Source organism: Rutidosis leptorrhynchoides, chromosome 5, assembly GCF_046630445.1.
Source record: "Rutidosis leptorrhynchoides isolate AG116_Rl617_1_P2 chromosome 5, CSIRO_AGI_Rlap_v1, whole genome shotgun sequence".
Taxonomy (NCBI): Eukaryota; Viridiplantae; Streptophyta; class Magnoliopsida; order Asterales; family Asteraceae; genus Rutidosis; species Rutidosis leptorrhynchoides.
The window spans coordinates 194,314,995-194,322,221 of record NC_092337.1 but is presented as its reverse complement, the minus strand read 5'-3'; the positions used below and the strand labels follow the sequence as shown (position 1 = coordinate 194,322,221).

At 30.0% G+C, this 7,227-nt stretch overlaps 1 long non-coding RNA gene across 3 annotated transcripts; it reads right to left on the bottom strand.

The window, feature by feature from the left end:
• Nucleotides 1-4,169: 4,169 nt before the first annotated feature.
• Nucleotides 4,170-6,891, bottom strand: LOC139848382 (uncharacterized). Of its 3 annotated transcripts, none has more exons than XR_011759934.1 (5): nt 6,198-6,891; nt 5,944-6,015; nt 5,460-5,863; nt 4,516-5,299; nt 4,170-4,431 (listed from the first exon to the last, which is right to left on the bottom strand). It is a non-coding gene; the product is annotated as an uncharacterized lncRNA (long non-coding RNA). The 3 variants fall into 3 exon arrangements; XR_011759933.1 differs by having other exon boundaries at nt 4,516-5,863; nt 6,198-6,288; nt 6,561-6,891; XR_011759932.1 differs by having other exon boundaries at nt 4,516-5,863.
• Nucleotides 6,892-7,227: the final 336 nt, after the last annotated feature.

Below are 7,227 nucleotides of genomic sequence, written 5' to 3'. Positions count from 1 at the left end.
CGGCGATTCACGAACGTTAAAACTTGTAAAAATTATATGATGATATATATATGGATATATATATAGTTAACATGATATTATGATAAGTAAGTATATCACTAGGTATATTAACAATGAGTTATATACATAAAATGAGACTATTGAATTAAGAAAACTCGAAACGATAAATATAATGATTATCGTTATAACAACGTCTTATTAAATACATATGTATCATATTAAGATATTAATACACTATGTTTAAAATCATGAAATGATAATTACATATATCATTAAGCGTATTAACAATGAACTACACGAGTAAGATGAGACTACTAACTTAAGGATTTCGAAAACAATGCATATATGTAACGATTATCGTTGTAATAGTATTTTACACACATATATATGATATTAAGATATATTAATACACCATGTTAACATGTTAACATAACAATTTAACATCTCATTTAAGTGTGATAACAATGGATCAATTACATTTAACAAGATCGTTAACTTAAAGGTTCCAAAACAACACTTACATATAACGACTAACGATGACTTAACGACTCAGTTAAATGTATATACATATAGTGTATTAAGATGTATTAATAAACTTTTGGAAGACTTCATGACATATATCAAAATACTTCTACTTAACAAAAATGCTTACAATTACATCCTCATTCATTTTCATCAACAATTCTACTCGTATGCACCCGTATTCGTACTCGTACAATACATAGCTTCTAGATGTATATACTATTGGTATATACACTCAATCATCAGCTCCTTAGCAGCCCATGTGAGTCATTAAACATGTGAGAAACATCATTTGGCAACTAGCATGAAATATCTCATAAAATTACAAAAAATATTATAAATCATTCATAAATTATTTACATGAAAACAAACTTACACATCCTTTATATCTAATCCATATACCAACGATCAAAAACACCTACAAACACTTTCATTCTTCAATTTTCTTCATCTAATTGATCTCTCTCAAGTTCTATCTTCAAGTTCTAAGTGTTCTTCATATATTCTATAAGTTCTAGTTTCATAAAATCAAGAATACTATCAAGTTTGCAAGATTACTTTCAAGCTTTCTAATCCAATCCAAGTAATCATCTAAGCTCAAGAAATCTTTCTTATTTACAGTAAGATATCTTTCTAATACAAGGTAATACTCATATTCAAACTTTGATTCAATTTCTATAACTATAACAATCTTAATTCGAGCAGAAATCTTACTTGAACTTGCTTTCGTGTCATGATTCTACTTCAAGAACTTTCAAGCCATCCAAGAATCTTTTGAAGCTAGATCATTTATTGTCACTTCCAGTAGGTTTACCTACTAAACTTAAGGTAGTAATGATGTTCATAACATCATTCGATTCATACATATAAAGCTATCTTATTCGAAGATTTAAACTTGTAATCACTAGAACATAGTTTAGTTAATTCTAAACTTGTTCGCAAATAAGGTTAATCCTTCTAACTTGACTTTTAAAATAAACTAAACACATGTTCTATATCTATATGATATGCTAAATTAATGATTTAAAACCTGAAAACATGAAGAACACCGTAAAACCGGACATACGCCGTCGTAGTAACACCGCGGGCTGTTTTGGGTTTGATAATTAAAAACTATGATAAACTTTGATTTAAAAGTTGTTCTTCTGGAAAAATGATTTTTTTTATGAAACTATATTAAAAAATCATGGTTAAACTCAAAGTGGAAGTATGTTTTTCAAAATGGTCATCAAGATGTCGTTCTTACGACGGAAATGAATACCTCTTTAGTAAATGACTTGTAACCTGTATTTCCGACTATAAACTTATACTTTTTCTGTTTAGTTTCATAAATTACAGTTCATTATGAAACCATAACTACTTGAATCACTCAAAACGGATTTAAAACGAAGAAGTTATGGGTAAAACAAAATTGGAAAATTTTACTTATTGTAGCTACGAAAATTTTATAACAAATCTACACTAATCATATCCTAACTAACTTATATTGTATTATACATGTATTTTAACATATATTATGTAATCTTGGGATACCATAGACACGTATACAATGTTTTGACATATCATATCGACCCATCTATATATATTATTTGGAACAACCATAGACACTCTATATGCAGTAATGTTTGAGTAAGCTATACAAGGTTGAGGTTGATTCCAAAAATATATATACTTTGAGTTATGATCTAGCCTGAGACGTGTATACACTGGGTCGTGGATTGATTCAAGATATATATATTGATTTATTTCTGTACATCTAACTGTGAACAACTAGTTGTATGTTACTAACGAGGACTGCTAACTTAACAAACTTAAATCATAAAAACGTAATAAAAAATGTTGTGAATATATTCCGATCATAAATTGATATATATGTACATATTTGTTATAGGTTCGTGAATCGACCAGTGGCCAAGTCTTATTTTCGACGAAGTAAAAATCTGTGAAAGTGAGTTATAGTCCCACTATTTAAATCTAATATTTTTGGGATGAGAATACATGCAGTTTTATAAATATTTTACAAAATAGACACATGTACTTGAAACTACATTCTATGGTTGAATTATTAAACCGAATATGCCCCTTTTTAGTCTGGTAATCTAAGAATTAGGGAACAGACACCCTAATTGACGCGAATCCTAAAGATAGATCTATTGGGCCCAACAAGCCCCATCCAAAGTACCGGATGCTTTAGTACTTCGAATTTATCATGTCCGAAGGGAGTCCCGGAATGATGGGGATATTCTATATGCATCTTGTTAAGGTCGGTTACCAGGTGTTCACCATATGAATGATTTTTATCTCTATGCAGTTTGCGAAATGCCTGATACGAGATGTGTATTTATGAAAAATGAAATTTTGTGGTCTATTATTACAATTTGATAAATATATAGGTTAAACCTATAACTCACCAACATTTTTTGTTAACGTTTTAAACATGTTTATTCTCAGGTGATTGTTAAGAGCTTTCGCTGTTGCATACTAAAATAAGGACAAGATTTGGAGTTCATGCTTGTATGATATTGTGTAAAAACTGCATTCAAAAAACTTATTTTTGATGTAATATATTCTTATTGTAAACCATTATGTAACGGTCGTGTGTTAACGGTATATTTTAGATTATCATTATTTGATAATCTACGTAATGCTTTTTAAACCTTTATCGATAAAGTAAAGGTTATGGTTGTTTTAAAAATAAATGTAGTCTTTGAAAAACGTCTCATATAGAGGTCAAAACCTCGCGACGAAATCAATTAATATGGAACGTTTATAATCAATATGAACGGGACATTTCATTGAGACATACACAAGGCGTCCCAAAAAGTAAAAATAGATGACGTAAGTACCAACAAAAGTGTCATAATAAAAATTTATAATTCGTAAGAACAAAAAAAATGGTCCTATTGTAAAAAATAGTACATTAGTACCAATAAACAGAGTCCTAATCTAACGATATACTAGATTGGTACCAAGGAAAAAAGTCCTAATATGCACAAATGTTACTTTAGTACCACATAAAGGGTCCTAATAAAATTATTTTTAAGGATAGTACCATGAATGAGGGTCCTAATATGTTCATAGAACCCTTCTTAAAGTCCTTAGGTTATTAGGACTCACAAGACCCTATTAGGACACGGGTGTGAGAGAACTTTAAAAATAATGGTCTTATAAAGGTACATTATAGGACTTTTTAATGGGTTCTAAAAGGCCTTTTTTCTTGTAGTGTGAGGTCCTATTAACTTGATAGAACCCTTAAAAATAGACCTATTATCCCTGATATGTTATGGAACCTTTTTTTAGGGTCTCATTATATAGATAATAGATAATTACAATAAAAAAGGGTCCTAAAAAGCATGTATTAAAACCCTTTGGTAATCAACTTTAAGGTTCTAAAATATATATATATATATATATATATATATATATATATATATATATATATATATATATATATATATATATATATATATATATACACGTATTTCTGGAAATGGAATGTGACATCCAAAGTAATTAGAAATTCCATAAAATAAAATAAAAGATTCAATACATAATTTTGTTGAAAGCACTAAACATAAGTAACTTAAACAAAATGATATCCAATATAGAGTAAAGTAACATTTGACGATTAATAAAAAACAGCCAAGTGTTCAAGCATAAGTCCAAGGTCTTCACTAAATCTTTTCAATCCAAAGCACTACCTACAAATAAATCATTCACATATAAGCAAAAACCTCGTGGATCGTTCTTCGACAGTTCTTCGATATAAAGTGAATAATCAAGCCATGATAAAGGTTCAGGAATAGGATGACAGTTACTGAACAACTACATAAACATACATGGATGCAGATAAAAACATATGGATATGCATTACCTAAAGGTGAGTCAAAATTTGTAAAAATCGGATTCCTTAGCTCAGATCTTGCTAGTTGTATCTCCTCCATCACATCTAACACATTGCCCAAAATAGAACTAGCCACCTGATATTAAAACCATATGCTTATATTTCAACTTGTTGCCATGACAAAAGCAACACTTCTATAAGATTAAGTACATATTATTATTGAAAAAAACAACATTATTACCATTTTCCTTTACTAATACAAAAGCAAACAATTTGATGGGTGCAAATGAACTGCAAGCAAACCAAAGAATAAAGGTTGAATTTATAAACAGTCAACCTCAATTAAAATTTGGAGTAATATATAAATATAACGAGGTTAGGAAAAAAGCAACAAACAATGAAACACCATCAGCAGAATTGTACGAGTTACGGCCAGACCAATCCGAATCCCGAATATGCATTAATTGTACAGAAGGAGGACGAGACCAAACATCCTCAATTAGTTCGGGTTTGGTTCTTGTCATGTTCGGTTCATAGAATTTTTCAACTCGACCCAAACTTGCACACCATTACTGGAAACAAATGACTTGCAAGTTGCAGATGTACACTTTGAAAATCAACATACAATTATTCAACTTGGTAATTCACTAGCAACGGTTCGGACCACGCGTTGTTGCGGTTGTTGTTCGGTGAACTTCTAAGAGCTACTAACGATAAGTACATTACAGAGAACTACTAACCTCAACATTCGGGTGAGAGTTGTATGCTTCAAACTCAAAATTTTTGGCTTGGTCGTTGCCATAATGTTAGTTGTATCACTTTGTACATCTTCGGGTTCGTACAATCTCTTGGCAGCTAGAACACACAACAACATATGACAACGCGGAAGACCTCTTTTTCTAGAATTCGCTTGTATATAATACTGCATTTTGCCTTTCGAAAAAAATATAATATTGCATTTTAAAAATCACAAAGGAAACAATTAGTACTGTAATCATAAATACAAAAAAGTGTGACAATTATTATGTTAACTGCTTTATAGTTATCCATAATAAGTTGCAGAGACAAAAAACAAATGATATCAGATATATACCTGACCAATGTTTATATAAGCCAAATCTATTCATGTGTATAGCTAATGATAAACCACTGGCATTTCGTACTTTACAACACATAGACATAAGAATGTATATTATTCAAACAACCAGAACATCACAAACAGCAGAATCAACCAACTCTCCGTGTATCGCATGGTCTCTGCATAAGATTACTATATTTTCAAATCGTAAACATGTATACACGAGAGATGTATTGTAACACGCTTTCCCCTGAACTTTTTAAACTAAAATGCTAATTTAGTTAATTCGTAAAAGAAACCAAATGTAAAAAGTATGCATCCTGTGATATTCTGAGTAAACCAACAAGATAGTAATTCTCTGAGTCAAGTTGAGCTTAAGCTCCTATGATGAGCCACCATTTCATCAATTCGAAGGATAACTGCTTCAAATAGAGTTCATGAAATGTCCGTTACAACCTACCTACTTATACTTATAAATGAATGAAAGTATAAATGGTACCTGAATTCCAAGAGAAGTTGAATCTCTTAACGATTTCAACATCTCTTGGATATCTTATGTCAGAAGTTGAACCTGAAAATTGATATAATGAAAATCATTGATCAACACAAGTGATGCAATAAAGTATGTGGTTAATGAAATAAGATCAGAATGAAGAAAAGAAAAGAAAAGGACAATATAGGAAAGATTTATCTAAAGACTAATAATGTAAAACATGGACTTCACTTGATAATAATATGTTACAAAATACTTACTGGAGGAAAACCAACTATCAGAGAGATAGGCTTCCATCCTTGTTAATCCATATGCAACATCAAAAAGTTATCTTTAATCCAATTATCATTACTGTGGAGAACAAAAGAATTTTATGAGCCACAAAAAATAGCAAAGTCTGAATTTTAATAGGTAAAACTCACATCAACTAATATTTAAATTGTTAAAGTATCAGCTCAACCAAAAGAGGATTCATAAAAGGAATAAATACGAGAAGCTACAAGAGGAGAGAGAGGTATAGTGTGTGTATATACAAATGGGTCACTGATATCTGCAGTAAAAGTTATATCACTTTCTCCTCTTTATCTATCAAAAATCAACAATCATGTAATATAACAACTTACAGTAACCCATCAGGTCATCGTATGTAGCCGTCAAACACACTGCTTACACCTTCACCTGTTGCAAAATTGTTTGTGCTGGAAAAATAAATCATGATAATTAATTTTAATATCAATATACGAATAAACTATAACTAATCTAAAAAGTATAACTTCATTTCTATATCTCTATATCTCTATAAATAAATAAAGTACACAATATATACATCAAACATATAATTATTTAATACGATTAACCAAAAAATTGTAAAAAACAAAATGGATCTATAGACTATAGTTACAGATGTATTATAAATTGGGTTTGGTCCAATTATGCAATTACTACGAATGAACAATAGGGTATACAAGTAGTTAAATAATTAAAGCATATACGTAATTCGACATGATAGATTCTTAACATATTCGGATTCAAATCAAGACATTAAAAAAGTGCAAAACTCAGATTCAATTTATGCAATTAAAAAAGCCCTAAATATTCAATTCCTTGGTTTGCAAAAACTAAGAATAAACAATACGTTTTTACCTTTTAGATGATGAAGATTAAAGTTAATAGAAATAGAAAATCAAACCTAATACAGGAGAGACGATGATTTGCGAGAGTAAGATTCATGAGGGAGAAGGTTGATGGATCGGGCAAAACTAAAATAAATGGGAAGTTTGATTTTTAAGG